Here is a 14,803-nt window from a genome sequence, read left to right as displayed (position 1 = left end):
GAAGGCGCGAAGAAGCTGGCCAGCATGAGACGCTTGTCAGAAGCTTACCAGCGGGAGATGGATCGCGCCGTTGGCGACTCGCCGGCCCCGGCAGGGCCCAGCCGCCTTGGCGCGGTCCAGCAGCGTGGAGTAGCCATCGCCAGCCTGTTTGGGGCTAGCCGCCCCGTGTACGCTACACCGGCGGAGAACATCCGAGCCGCCCAGGCAGCGGTGGATGAGCTGGACAATTTCGAGGGGGAAGAACGCCGCCTCATGATGGAGCGAGTCCAGCGGCTCCTCGACGCGGCCGCCGCGAGAACTAGGCCGGCTGCCGCACGGAGGCGCCGTAGCGGCCAAACGATGACACGCACCGAGATCAAGGCACGACGTCTCAGACGCCGACTGGAGGCGCCCGAGGAAGAAAGGACAAGGAGCCGGCTGTCAGCCACAGTCGGACTCGCATTACCATAGAGCACGACCGAGATGGCCGCCCGAGAGCAGTGGAACGACGGGACGGCTGTCCGCCTCCCCCTCCCCGCAAGGAGAGGCGAGTCTCCCTGCCGCCTATTGACCATCCGACTCTCGGTGACCGCCTTGGCCGCCAAGAGGGAGTTGGAGAGAATGACGCCCGCCACCGGATCGACCGACTTCACCGGTCCCTGGCACTGAAGAAGAAGACGAGCTGGGTCTGCCTTGTTTTGGGCCCCGCATTAGGGACGAGCCCTTTCCCAGAGGGTTCACGCTCCCAAGAGACACGCCCAAGTATACCGGCTCCATGAAGCCGGAAGACTGGCTAGTCGACTATTCCACGGTTGTCAGCATAGCAAACGGCAACAAGCGTGTCGCCGTAAAATACGTTCCGCTCATGCTCCAGGGCACGGCCTGGACATGGCTGAATAGCCTAAAGCCCCGCAGCATCAACAGCTGGGTCGACTTCACTGAAGCGTTCATCCGCAACTTCACCAGCACATACAAGCGTCCTCCCAAGCCTCGTCAGCTCTCCTTGTGCGTGCAAGGTCCTGACGAGTCGACTCGCAACTACCTCACGCGTTGGACTGAGCTCCGGAACTCCTGCGAGGGCATGCACGAGGTGCAGGCCATCGAGTACTTCATAGCCGGGTGCCGAGAAGGCACCCTCCTCAAGCACAAGCTCCTCTGTGATGAGCCAGAAACCCTCGACGAGCTGCTGATCATAGCGGACAAGTACGCCACGGCCGACTCCTCCATGAAGGCGGAAATTCAAATCAGCATGACTGGCAAAGTAGCTCCTCAGGCTCCAAGAACTCCGGCGGCAGACGCCGGCCGGCGACAACAGCAGGGCGACAACAAGCGCAAGGCCCCGCAACCGGCTTCCGGTAGCCGGCAGGTTGCGACCACTGAAGCCCAGCAGCCAGAAGAGCAGCCTCCGCCCAAGCGATAGAAAGGCGGCAAGCCGAGCTGGTTGCCGGCCTTCTCCTATGAGAAGACCTTGGATGGACCTTGCAAGTTCCACAGCGGCGCGAAGCCATCGAATCACACCACCCGGAAGTGTCACTGGCTCACCAGGATCGCCAAGGGAGACGGCCTCCTGCCACCCCCGCCTGCTGGGCAGCCGTCTCCGCCTCCGCCCCAGCAGCCGGCAGTCAGGCCAGTCGGCGCAGTACAAGACGAATACCCTGAAGAGCATGGAGCCTATGTGGTGTTCACCAGTGTGGCTGATGATCGACGCAGCAGGCGGCTGCAGCAACAAGAGGTGAACGCATTAGCCTCAGAGATGCCAGAGTTCATGCACTGGTCTGAGAAGCCCATCAGCTGGAGCAGGGCTGACCACCCAGAAGTGATGCCAAGTCCGGGCTCCTACGCCTTGGTCCTGGACGCCACCTTTGCCACGGACAAATGGGTCGCGCGTTTCTCGCGAGTTCTGATAGACGGGGCGGCAACATCAATATCCTGTACAAGGACACCATGGAGAAGTTAGGAATCAAGCAAAGACAGCTTCAGAATAGCTGGACTGTGTTCCACGGCATTGTTCCTGGGCTTTCCTGCTCACCAATCGGCAAGATCCTGATTGACGTCCTCTTTGGGGAAAAAGATCACTTCCGAAGAGAGTCTGCTTGGTTTGAGGTGGTGGACCTTGAGAGCCCATACCATGCGCTACTTGGCCGACCCACCTTGGCCAAGTTCATGGCGGTCCCCCACTACGCCTACCTCAAGATGAAGATGCCTAGTTCCAGGGGAATTCTGACTATGGCTGGCGACTACCGGAAGTCGTCCGCTTGCGCGGCCAAGAGCGGTCGGCTGGCCGAGTCCCTGGTGATCGCAGCCAAGAAGCGACTCCTTGAACAAGTTGTGGCGATGGCCGGCAAGCAGCCAGAGATATCGCCCGACCCAAAGGAGTCGGAAGCCGAAGGTTCGTTCAAGCCGTCCAAAGAGACAAAGAAGATACCCTTGGATCCGGAGCACCCAGAGAGGTACGCCGTCGTAGGTGCAAACCTCGACAGCAAATAGGAAGGCGAGCTCGTCGATTTTCTTCGTGAGAATCGGGACATCTTCGCATGGTCTCCCAAAGACATGCCGGGTGTATCGACGGATTTCACCGAGCACAAGTTACATGTCCGATCTGATGCAAAGCCGGTCAGGCAGCCCCTGTGCCGCTTATCAGAAGAAAAGAGAAGAGTTGTCGGAGAAGAGATAGCCCGACTCCTAACAGCCGGCTTCATTATGGAAGTTTTCTTCCCGGAGTGGCTGGCAAATCCGGTCCTGGTGCTAAAGAAGAACAAGCAATGGCGAATGTGTATTGACTACACGAGCCTCAACAAAGCCTGCCCCAAGGACCCATTTGCTCTACCAAGAATTGACCAGGTGATAGACTCCACAGCCGGATGCGAGTTGTTGAGTTTCTTGGATGCATACTCAGGATATCACCAGATCAAGATGAACCTGGCTGACAGATTGAAGACCGCCTTTATCACGCCGTTTGGAGCATTCTGCTACCTCACCATGACGTTTGGCTTAAGGAATGCCGGCGCCACCTTTCGGCGTTGCATGCAGAAGTGCCTCCTCAAGCAGCTCGGCAGGAATGCCCACGTCTACGTAGATGACATGGTGGTGAAGACGGAAAAGCGTGGAACGCTGTTGGAAGACCTCAAGGAGACCTCTGAGAACCTACGCCGGTTCCAGATCAAGCTCAACCCCGAGAAGTGTGTCTTCGGAGTACCAGCCGGCCAGCTGCTAGGTTTCCTGGTCTCTGAACGCGGCACAGAATGCAACCCAGTAAAAATCAAGGCCATCGAGAGAATGGAGGTACCCAGCCGACTGCTGGATGTGCAGAAGTTCACCGGCTGCTTAGCATCCATCAGCCGATTCATCAGTCGGCTGGGCGAGAAAGCTCTCCCCTTATACCAACTCATGAAGAAGACCACTTTTTTCGAGTGGAACCATAAGGCGGACGAAAATTTTAACCAGTTGAAGAAGATGCTGACTACTCCACCCGTCTTGGTGGCTCCGACTCCTAAGAAACCTATGCTCCTGTACATCGCTGCCACCAGCCGGGTAGTCAGCACAGTCATGGTAGTGGAGTGCAAGGAGGAAGGCAAGGCGCTGCCTGTCCAGAGACCAGTATATTACCTGAGCGAGGTACTGTCGACCTCCAAGCAGAACTACCCCACTACCAGAAGATGTGCTATGGCATACACTTTGCTGCCAAGAAATTGAAGCCTTATTTTCAAGCATCCAATCACGGTAGTCTGCACGGCTCCACTTGCCGAGATCATCGATAGCCGAGATGCTTCTGGTCGAGTGGCCAAGTGGGCCATAGAGCTGGCTCCTTACACCATCTACTACCAGCCCCGCACCGCTATCAAATCACAAGCACTGGCCGACTTTCTCGTCGACTGGGCTGAGACCCAGTACCTGCCTCCAGTGCCTGACTCCACCCATTGGCGGATGCACTTCAACGGCTTCAAGATGCGCACCGGCTTGGGAGCCGGTGTCGTCCTCACCTCTTCCAAAGGCGACAAGCTCAAGTATGCACTGCAAATCCATTTTGCCGCCTCCAACAATGTTGCCGAGTACGAGGCGCTCATTCACGGGCTCCGGCTTGCCAAAGAACTTGGCATCCGTCGGATCTTGTGTTATGGCGACTCGGACTTAGTGGTTCAGCAGTCATCTAGCGACTGGGACGCGAAAGACGCAAACATGGCGAGCTACCGTTTCCTCGTGCAGCAACTCAGCGGGTATTTCGAAGGGTGCGAGTTCCTTCATGTGCCAAGAAACGACAACGACCAAGCAGACGCCTTGGCACGATTCGGCTCTACCCGCCAAGCAATACCATCTGGCGCCGCCCTTCAACGCCTCCTCAAGCCGTCTGTCAAGCCTTCACCAGAATCAGACTCCATTTTTGTGCCGGCTCCTCCCGAAGATGGCGGATCCGACTCCAGAGCTCCGACAGACGGAACGGGGACTTTGGCGGATGACTCCAAAGCCGCCACAGTCGAGCCCGGCCCGGGGACTACGGTGGCGGACTCGAAGATTCCAGAACTTGGCCCAAGGACCGCGCCAGTCGGCCTGGGGACTTCATCAACCCAGCAAGCGGCTGTTGACTCCAACCCGCCGCCTCCCAGCCCAGCCGCCCTCGTCCAAGTCGCAGTTCTGGTAGTCGAAGAAATAGCAGCACCCTCATGGGCTCAGCCCATCCTCAAATTCCTGGTGAACAAAGAGCTACCAACTGATGAGACCTCAGCTCGGCAAGTACAAGGCCGGGCGGCAGCCTATACCATAGTCAATAGAGAGCTGGTCAGCCACAGCGTCACTGGTGTCTACCAGCGCTGCGTAGAGCCAGAGCAAGGCCAGGCGATTCTCAAAGACATCCATCAAGGCGAATGCGGCCACCATGCGGCTTCAAGAGCACTCGTCACCAATGCCTTTCGGCACGGTTTCTTCTGGCTGACTGCCTTGGAAGAGGCCAAGGAGTTGGTCCAAAAATGCAAAGGGTGCCAGAAGTTCTGCTCCAAGCCGCACCTGCCGGCTTTTGCGCTCAAGACCATCCCCATTGCCTGGCCTTTCGCAGTTTGGGGTCTAGAGATGGTGGGACCATTCAAGATAGCACAAGGTGGTTTAACTCACCTACTTGTCGCAGTGGACAAGTTCACCAAGTGGGTGGAAGCGAAGCCAATTAAGAAACTGAACGGTCCGACTGCCGTGACCTTCATCACCGATATCACAATTCGGTACGACATACCACACAGCATCATCACCGACAATGACACAAATTTTGCCAAAGGCGCCTTGGCCCGTTTCTGCGCAACACAGGGCATTCGACTGGACCTAGCGTCCGTCGCCCATCCGCAGTCAAACGGCCAAGTGGAGCGAGCAAACGGCCTCATCCTGTGCGGCATCAAGCCTCGGTTGATCGAGCCTCTGGAGCACTCGGCTGGCTGCTGGCTCGACGAGCTGCCAGCCGTCCTCTGGAGTCTGCACACGACTCCAAACAAGTCAACCGGCTTCACGTCCTTCTTCCTCGTCTACGGTGCCGAAGCCGTCATCCCAACGGACATAGAGTTTGACTCCCCATGAGTCACCATGTACACCGAGGAGGAAGCAGAAGAAGCACGACAAGACGGTGTCGATCTGCTGGAAGAGGGCCGGCTGTTGGCACTCAGCCGGTCCAGCATCTACCAGCAGAGCCGGCGCCGATACCACAACGGGAAGGTCAGGCCAAGATCTTTCCAAGAAGGCGACCTTGTGCTCCGGTTGATCCAGCGAACAGCCGGCCAGCACAAGCTGTCGGCACCTTGGGAAGGCCCTTTCATCATCAGCAAAGTATTGGGCAACGATTCCTACTACCTGATCGACGCTCAGAAGCCCCGAGCACGCAAGAGGGACGACTCCGGCAAGGAGACAGAGCGGCCATGGAATGCAAATCTCCTCCGAAGATTTTACAGTTGATGCAGTATGTACCACGCTACCTTTCGTATTAAAGTACCAAGACTTCGGGCCCCCGAGACGAGCTCGGGGACTGCCCTCTTTTGTCTATATGATAAAAATTATGCCTACAAGTATGTTACTCTTTGTCATGCCGCTTGGCACCGGGCTCGACAAGTCGACCCGGGGACTTGCCGCCTTGCACTATGAAATGCTTCCTGCAGCCGGACAAGTAGTGTGTAAACACCTAAACCGTCTTCTGTCAGAAGCCGCAGCTCGCAGAGCGACTATACGGTGGGCAGAGGTAAGGTAGAATGGGTGTTCGCATGAAAAAGGGTTAAGGGCTCAAAGCATAAAACATAGCTCAAGACGGCTTCCAGCCTTTCTCGCAAACCGACTCTCAGATAGTCGGATTGTCGTCTTCTATCCAGCTTGCTCAAACAATCTTGAAATCGGCTAAGTACTTGCTTTCTCAAAGTAGCCTAGCACTTGATCCAGCAACAGTCCACAGAGCGGCTGTCCGATTGGCAAGGCAGGCAACTAATAGAAAGCGGCAAAGGAAAAAAGCCAAAAGAACAATGAGCAAGAAAAGATATATATATATATATATATATATATATATATATATATTCACATAACATAGGCCTTTGGCCGAATTGTCGAGTAGAGGTTCAAAATACACCCCGCGGGTGGAATTGTGCGAATTAACAAGTTCTTCAAAGACTACTAAAGCAGATAAAATAAAAGATACAACGACAGCTCAGGAGGCAGCAGACGGATTCGGAGGGTCGGAGGAGGCGCCAGCGTCAGGCGTCGGGGCAGCCGGCTGGCTAGTCTCGGCTTGATCACCTCTGGCAGCAGTCGACTCGGTCGCACGTGGCTCGTTGCTGGAGGCGCGGTCGGGCTGAGGCTGGCCGTCTGCTCTGCCTTCTGGTGCCTCCGCCTCGCCCCATCCTCCGCTTCGTCCTCCTCCTTGACGCTGGAGCCAATCACGTCCGCCGAGTCTTCACCGTAGTCTGGGTTCATCCCAAACCACTCCGACGGTACCTCCTCACCGTCTTCAGACCGCTCGGGGACGAAGATGCTGGTGTCGGTGTACTCAGCGATCACCGCAGCATGTTTGATGAGGGCGTCTTTCGCGGCCGCCAGCTCCGGCTGGGCCTCCGACCGAAGCGTGGCCAACCGGTCTAGATCCAGCCCCGGGTACCACGCCTTGACGAACTCCAAGGCCCGGCGCGCTCCAGCCCGGGCCGAAGAGCCCTTCCAGGCCTCAAGACGACCAGCCGCGACCTCCAGCCAGTTGGCCGTCAGGCTGGGGGTGCGCGGAGCCTGCATATCCGGCCAAAGGGCGGCAATCGCCTGGGCACCGATGCGCTGGAGCCGGCGCAGCATCCGGTGAGCCGGCCGGAGGCGAGCCTCGATGCTCAGGATGTGCTCGTCAAGAGTTCGGGGGGCATCGACGACGATCTCTGCGCCCTCCGCCCTCCGACCTTCATGGTCAGCCTCAATGGCTTGGATGGCGGCCTGCGACTGCCCAGGGAAGAAGTCTGCACAGACACGAAGAAACGAAGAAGCAAGTCAAAAACCAAGAGTCGGCACGATCTAAGTCGGTAGCTTGAAGAAAGAAAATAAAGAGGCTCATCATCAACGATGTCTTCAATCTCGTGGAAGCCGGAGGACAGCAGCGCCTCCTTGTCAAACCAGGAGGAGCGCTCGCTCACGAACTCGGCCAAGAGGGCGGTTTCCGTCTCCTCCGCCTCCCTTTGTGACTCCACAAGCAGCTCCTTCTGCTCTGCCAACTGAGTGGCCAGCAGATCGCGCTCTGTGGAGAGCTTGCTGCACTCCTCCCGTTTGGCGCGCAGGGCGGAGTTGGCTTCGCTCAGCTGCTGTTGAAGAGCAGCGTTGGCTCCTGAAGGAAAGGAAGAAAAACAAAAATCGTCAATAAAGTAGGTCGTCGGGGAGATCCGGCCCGGCTGCTCAACAGCCGGCCGAAATCTCGGGGACTACAGCCCGCGGGTGCGCTGGCGCGCCCCCGCAGAGAAAAAAAAGGGGGGACTTACTCCGGCTCTCCGCCAAGTCGGCGGTCCGCTTACTCAGCTTTTCAACGTTACGGTTGAAGGCAGTGACGCGGAGGTTGTGGTAATCCTGCGACAAGCATTTCAGACAAAGTTAGTACCCAGAAGTTCATCAATTGGAGTTCCGGGCCGCCTGCTCAGCAGCCGGCCCGAAACTCGGGGACTACACCCAGTGAGTGCACTGGCGCGCCCCCACAGAGAGGAGCAAGAAAACAAAGACCAAAGGAAAAAACATACCCGGACGGCTACCCGCGACGCTAGTAACGCCTTGGTGCAACTCTGGAGAGCGTCGCCCTCAGCACGGAGCTTCGCCTGGACGTCCAGGAGCGCCTGGTTCAGCGGCCCTGTGCCGCCTCCTCGCACACACCCAACAGGTGCGGCGCTCGTCGCTTCGGCGTCTGGGGCCGCCGAGCTGGCGGTGCCGGCTTCTAGGGGGCAGGGTGCCGAAGTCGCCTTCTCCAGACGACGACGTGTTGGCGAGCCGACTTGGAGGACTAGCCTCGCCATGGCCTTGTCTTCGGTCGGCGGCACCGGAGGGTCCGCTGGCTGCTCACCATGCGGACCTTCAGACGGCGGCGGAGGCGGCGGCGGAAGGTGCACGTACGAAGTAGAGGGGTCGCCGCATTCCCTCTCCTCGACAAGGTTCTCCCCGCCGGCTTCTCCAGTTGGCCCCGTGAACTCCGGAGGCGGTGGCGCAGAGTTCGGCGGGGTGACAAGCAAGGCCGACTGACGGCGTGCGGCTTCCTCAGCCTGCTGCTTCACCGCGGCGGCGGCTTCGGCCTCCGCTAGTTTTTTCTTAGCGAAGGCCTCCGCCCTGTCGGCCTCCGCCTTCTCCAGGCGGAGGGCCTCTTCTTCGTTGCGCCTCTCCTGCGCATTTCGCTCCGTCGCCTCCCGGAGGTCAGCCGCGGGGTCAATCCGCCGAGTGGTGGCGGACGTCTCCGCTGACCCCATGACGGAGGCGGCGGCGACCCGCTCAAGAGAGAGGGGACCCTGAAGAAAGAGGGGCAAGCAGAGACTCAGACAAATCACGAAGAAAGAATAAAACTTTGAAGACAGAATACTTACACAGAGACCAACACGGCTTCTTCACTTCCTTACGGAAGCGGTTGGCCTTCACGGCTGCCTCGTCCCGCCGGGTCGCCACAGCCGAGCCCTTGGGCTTCTTCGGCCGACTGCCGAACAAAGTCGGCGTGGCCCTGCGCTTCTTCCTGCCGCCTGGAGCGCCTGGCACGGCAGAAGAGCCCACACCAGGCTGGCTGGCTCCTGGCCGATGGCGAGGGGCGACTTCTCCCTCGGCATTTTCTTCAAGCCAGTCGGCGAAGGTGGCCGAGGGCCTGAAGTCGCCTGCTGTCCCTCCTCCTCCCTCGGTGTCGTCTTCCAGAGCCACCGCCCCTAGATCGGGGTCGTCGATGTCGCTCTCCGCCCGGTCAGCGACGAACTCACGGGCCGGCCCCGAGGTGCCGACTGGTGGATGAAGAAGGGGATTCTAACCAAAGCCGACTGGTCAAAACAAAACTCGGCAAAAAGAAGACAATCTAAAGAAATAAAAGAAAGGCGACTCACCATGGGCGGGGGGCTGGCGCGGGAGTACGGCTCCTTGCCGAATCGCCAGTCCTCCAGGAGCCTGCTGTCCGAGAGGTAGTTCACCATGAAGGCCACCTCTTCATGAGGCATGTCCTCGGTGCACATCCGACTCGGGTCGCGGTGCCCGCTCATCTGGCATATCATGTTAGGGCGGCCTTGAAGTGGGAGAACTCGGCGCGAGACGAAGGCGGCCAGCAGGTCCGGACCAGTCAGACCCTCCGACTGCGTCAGCACTCGGTGTCGCGTGATGGCGCCGGATCCCGCAGGCGTCAGCGACCTGGCCCGGTACGACCAGTTGGGCAGTCTCCCAGCCGGCGGGCCGGCTTCGAAAGCCGGCAGATTGACCTAGTCGCCCCTCGTGGCAACGTTCCTAACATAGAAGTAGGATCTCTGCCACATCTTCACCGACTTTATCAGCGAGATGGAGGGGAAGGGGTTGTCGGCTCCTGACCTTCGCACGTCAATGAAGGCGCCGCATTGAGCCGGCACGCCCGCGGCCTGGGTGCCGAGCTTGGAGAAGAAGAACTCCCCCCAGAGCTCGAGGGTGGGGAGGACTCCGAGGAAGCCTTCGCACAAGGCCACGAAGGCGGATAGCAGCACCACTGTGTTGGGGGTGAGGTGGTGCGGCTGGAGGCCGTAGAACTCCAAGAAAGACCGGAAAAAGCTGCTCGCCGGCAGCCCCAGCCCGCGCAGGCAGTGCGAGCGGAAGATGACCCGCTCGCCCTCCTGCAGGGCGGGGGAAATCTCCCCCTCCGGCGCAAGACGCACCTGCACGCGATTCTCACCGGGAAGCCGACGGGTCCGACGAAGGAACTCAATGTGGTCTTCATGAACCTCGGAACCGTCCCAGGTGCCGGAACGCATTGGGGGAGGCGCGGCAGCGGAGGAAGAACTCATCGTGAGCTGTTGCCGCAGCGTTTGCCGGAGCTTGGGTGTGCGGCGGAGTGAAGAAGAGGAAGGAGGAGAGCGAGGAGCAGCAAGGAGGAAGAGAGCAAGGGGTAGTGGGAAGGAGGGGCGCGCGTGCCCCCCTCTTCCCCCTACTTATGGCCCCGTGGGCTACGAAGCCGGGGGGGCAGACGCGGGGATTTACTGCGCCCACAACCCCATGACCCCCACGATCCACGTAAAGTTACTGCGCATAGTAACTTCACGGGAATCCCAACCGTCCACCGGGGCCGCAGCGGATGCGCTCGGGCGCCGAGGCGCGGTAGTGGCGGGCCCCGCCTGTGGGCCTGTCCCGTCGCGCACGTGGGCTAGCAGGACGGCCTAGCCACGTGCCCTTGCGTAACAGGCCAAGAATGGGCGGCGGCCTGGAGGCTTAGCTAGCACACTGCTTAAATCCCGCCGCGGCGTTCGAGATGCTGAGCGAGTCGGAATCAAGTGAATCCGAGTTGAGCAAGACCGATTCCTTCTAGTCAGCCCGGCAGAAGTCAATCAAGACCATGTGTTGAGCACCCGGAAAGAGAAACTGCTGAGGCTTCTCGGCCGATCGTCCGAGGCGCCTCACCAGCTTCGGGGACTACTATCGAAGTAATGGGCCACGGGTAGGCCAACCCGAGTCCCATAACCTTTCAAGACATCGGGGCAGGCTGTGCCCCTCAAGACCCCGGGGCGAAGAGCTGTCTCCTGAGGAGTCGACGGCAGGGCGGCCGACTACCCGCTCACGGCCGAGTTCCAGGGACAACTTCCAGAGAAGCCGGCTTTGGGGAGTCGGCCGACGACTCCAGCAAACCCATGACCTCATCAAAGGGGACGGGGCAGAGGCGTGGCTACAGTGAAGCCCACTCCCGCCCCTTACCAAGGGCAAGCATGGCCACAGCATGCCGTACCCGGGAAGATCTCCGTGCGGCGTGGCACTGTTGCCCGACCGGCCCTAACATCAGCACCACAATACCAAGTCCTATGCCCACGACGACTTGTCTGTACGGCCTGGAGGCAGCGGGGCCACCAGTCAGCGAGACCTCGGAAGACGGCGGGAGAACCGCCAGTCGGACCTGTCGGGAGTCGGCCCGAGGGAGTCGGCCGAGCCCTCCCTCGGGGCCCACGCGCCATTAATCAAGATGAGATGGGGAGTGGCCACAGTGATCGCCCGCCAGGCGGCGGGGCTGTTGCCACGACCCCATGACCAAGCCTGCATCATCAGAAGCACGGCTACAGTAATCAGCGGCCGGCAAGACCCGTCCGCGGCGGACGCGGCCTGTCGGCTCCGTACCAGACCAGTCGGCGGGCCCTAGCAGTCGGCGGAGAAGTCAGAGGTCGGAGGCACTGACGGCTGGGCCCGCGCCCAGTCGAATTACCATTGTACCCCTGGGGGGTAGGCCTATATAAACCCCCCAGGGCACCCATGCAAGGGGTTGGATCCCAGTAGTTATAGACCATACCAGATAGAAGGAGAGAGCTAGCCTTGCCCTCTTCTACCACCAGAAACAGCTCAAGGAGCAACTGTCGTGGATTTGTCACGGCAGGTGTCCTAGCAAAAGGACTTAGTCATGGAGCCATCGCTACGGGTTTACTTGAAGGGGTTAAAGCGGACACAAAGACACGAGGGTTTTATACTAGTTCGGCCCCTTCGATGAAGGTAACAGCCTACGTCTAGTTGTGGTGGAATTGATGTGGTCTCGATGGCTAGGGAGCAAACAAGCTTCGCCTAGGCTCAAGTTGTAGTTGTCTCCCCTGAACCGCCGCCGGGTCGTCCCCTTATATACACGGGTGACGCCCGTCGGTCCATAGAGTCCCAGCCGGTTCATATTTGTATCCCGGTCGGTATCTCTCTATTCCTAACTTACAATACAAGTTATACATCAGGTTGGTTTACAGCTACAGATTCTAAACCGACTATAGGCCTTGGGCCTTCACCTGCTTATACCACTATGAAGTTAACCCGGCCCAAGCTGGCCGGTTTACGCCCAGTGGTAATATCCCCAACATTAGGCTCCAGATTGATTTGAACTGGTTCATGTCAATCTTTCACACCATCTTGCGTCTTGGATGTCTTCTGTTAATTGGCAAATCTTCATGTCGTCATCATTTTTGGTTGCGGTAAACCGACATGACGTCATCAGTTTTGGCTACTATAAACCAGCATGACATCATTATGAAATTCATAACGCCCTCTTAATGACAGCTCCTGGATTCGCGCGTTTGACCTAGCTCAGTTGCCTTATAAATAAGACAGAAGGGTCATTTCCTCTTCCCCTTCGTCCCTTCTTCTTCTTCTTCCTCACGTCGCCGGCTTTGGAGCTCCGCCACCACCGTCGACCTCTGCCTCGTCTCAGGCCGCTGCATCAACCTGTACGCACCAGAGTGTTACGGCATCTTTCCGCATCTTCTCTGTTCCTGGTAAGTTCTCTCTCCCTCTTAACCTAGATCTGTTCTTAGGGTTCCATGTTCCTGCTATGTTCATTGTGCGTTCCTAGCTGCTCTCCGATCTTGAATGCATCTGTGAACTCTTGCTGTGTTTAGTAGCGATCCCTTTAGCATCCGCTTGTCATTTCTCATCCAAGCTCATAGATCTCCCGCATCTAACCGCTCAATGGTTCACTTCTATTTCCGTCTTAGTCTTCGAAATATTTCCTGTTTTTATGAGCTTGCTGTAGATCTGCGGCTGTAACATATTTTGTGAAACTTGTTTCTGCATAACTAGTTATCCATAGTTTCGATTGCTTCCGATGCTTAGGCCTGGCGGTTTAACTTCACCACCGAGAAAAAATTGCTAGACCGGTATATATGTCATTAGTCCCCTGGTTGAACCGCCAGAATCCATCTGATGCTGCGTTGTAGAAGACCGGTTTATGGGTACTGCCTCCGGTTTACCGTAATTAGATCAACACCGTTTTATCCGGCATGTTCTTGAACCGGATCATTTATTTCTTGTAGATCTTGTCATGGCCAAACAAGTGTACGAGTGCAACTGGGTTCCCTCCCGTGTCACAGAATCAGAGTTGAACGATCTAGTCCTGATTGGCGCTTTGGATAGCAAAGACACGATTCATTGGAGGGTTCCTGGAGATGAATGTCCTCCTACACCCCAGGAAGGAGAGGTCGTGGTCTTCACAGATCATATGGCCCGGGGCTTCAAACCGCCCGGCTCCAAATTTTATCGGGATGTGTTAGCCAACTTTCAACTCCGTCCACAGGATATCGGCCCCAACTCCGTCACCAATCTATGTCATTTTCAAGTGCTTTCTGAGGCATACCTTCAAGAGGAACCTTCCGTCGAGTTATTTAGAGATCTCTTTCATCTGAACCGCCGTACTGAATTCACTGACGGCCCTAATACCGAACTGGGCGGTATGGCCATTCAGAAGAGGAAAGAAATCACCTACCCTCACGTCAAACTCCATACGCACCCCAAAGAATGGAACGTAACTTGGTTTTATTGCAAGGATACATCTCCTGACAATGAAAATCCCTTGCCTGGCTTCCGTCCAGAACGACTCAGCAACACTCACCCTTTTCCACAAAGGCTAAGCGCCAAGGAGAGAATTAAATATGCTCCTCAACTGTCCAAGCTCCGGGCCTTCATGGCCAATGGTTTAACAGGAATAGACCTTGCACGCTGCTGGATATCATGGAGTATTTTGCCTCTAAGCCGGCGCCCAAATTTGATGTGTGAATATACTGATAGTGTCGATGACCCACTCCGACACACTAAAATCCAACTCCCTGAGGACGAAGTCACAGAATCTGTGAAAAAGATGTTGAATGAACCGGAGCACCTCTGTGCTCAAACCGGGCTGCTTCCTTACTGCACCACCAACAAACCGCCTGCGGTAATATTTCAATTGCTCTATTGTTGAACCGGTTTACTATTTTATATGTTCAACGTTTTAATTGCTACTGATCCAGGGTGATAATCCGTTCTGGAGTAAGAAACTTCCTCAAGACAAAACGGAGAAGGCAGGACGGCCAACCCGGCCCAAGACCAAGGTTGTCAAGAAACCAGCTCATAAGAGAAAAACCACCGCTTCATCTGACCCAGCCATTGATGATGATGTGGGTAATCCGGATCTTGAGGTAGAACTTGATTCACTTGGCTTACTTTTTACACGCCTTATTGATGATGATGTTTGTCAGGATGACGCTGAAGCCAGCAATGCGGTTTTCGTTGAGGTAACCATTCTCTCTTCTGATTCAGAAATCTTGCCTTTGCCAAAATTTCGCCGGGCAAACCAGAAAGTTAAATTTTCTCATCCTCTTGCTTATCTGGATTCCCAATTTCTTATGAAGACCCAGCAACACGAAGCTCGCCGCACAACCCGGCA

This window comes from Triticum dicoccoides, chromosome 6A, assembly GCF_002162155.2.
Source record: "Triticum dicoccoides isolate Atlit2015 ecotype Zavitan chromosome 6A, WEW_v2.0, whole genome shotgun sequence".
NCBI lineage: Eukaryota > Viridiplantae > Streptophyta > Magnoliopsida > Poales > Poaceae > Triticum > Triticum dicoccoides.
Note: the sequence above shows the minus strand (reverse complement) of the source record.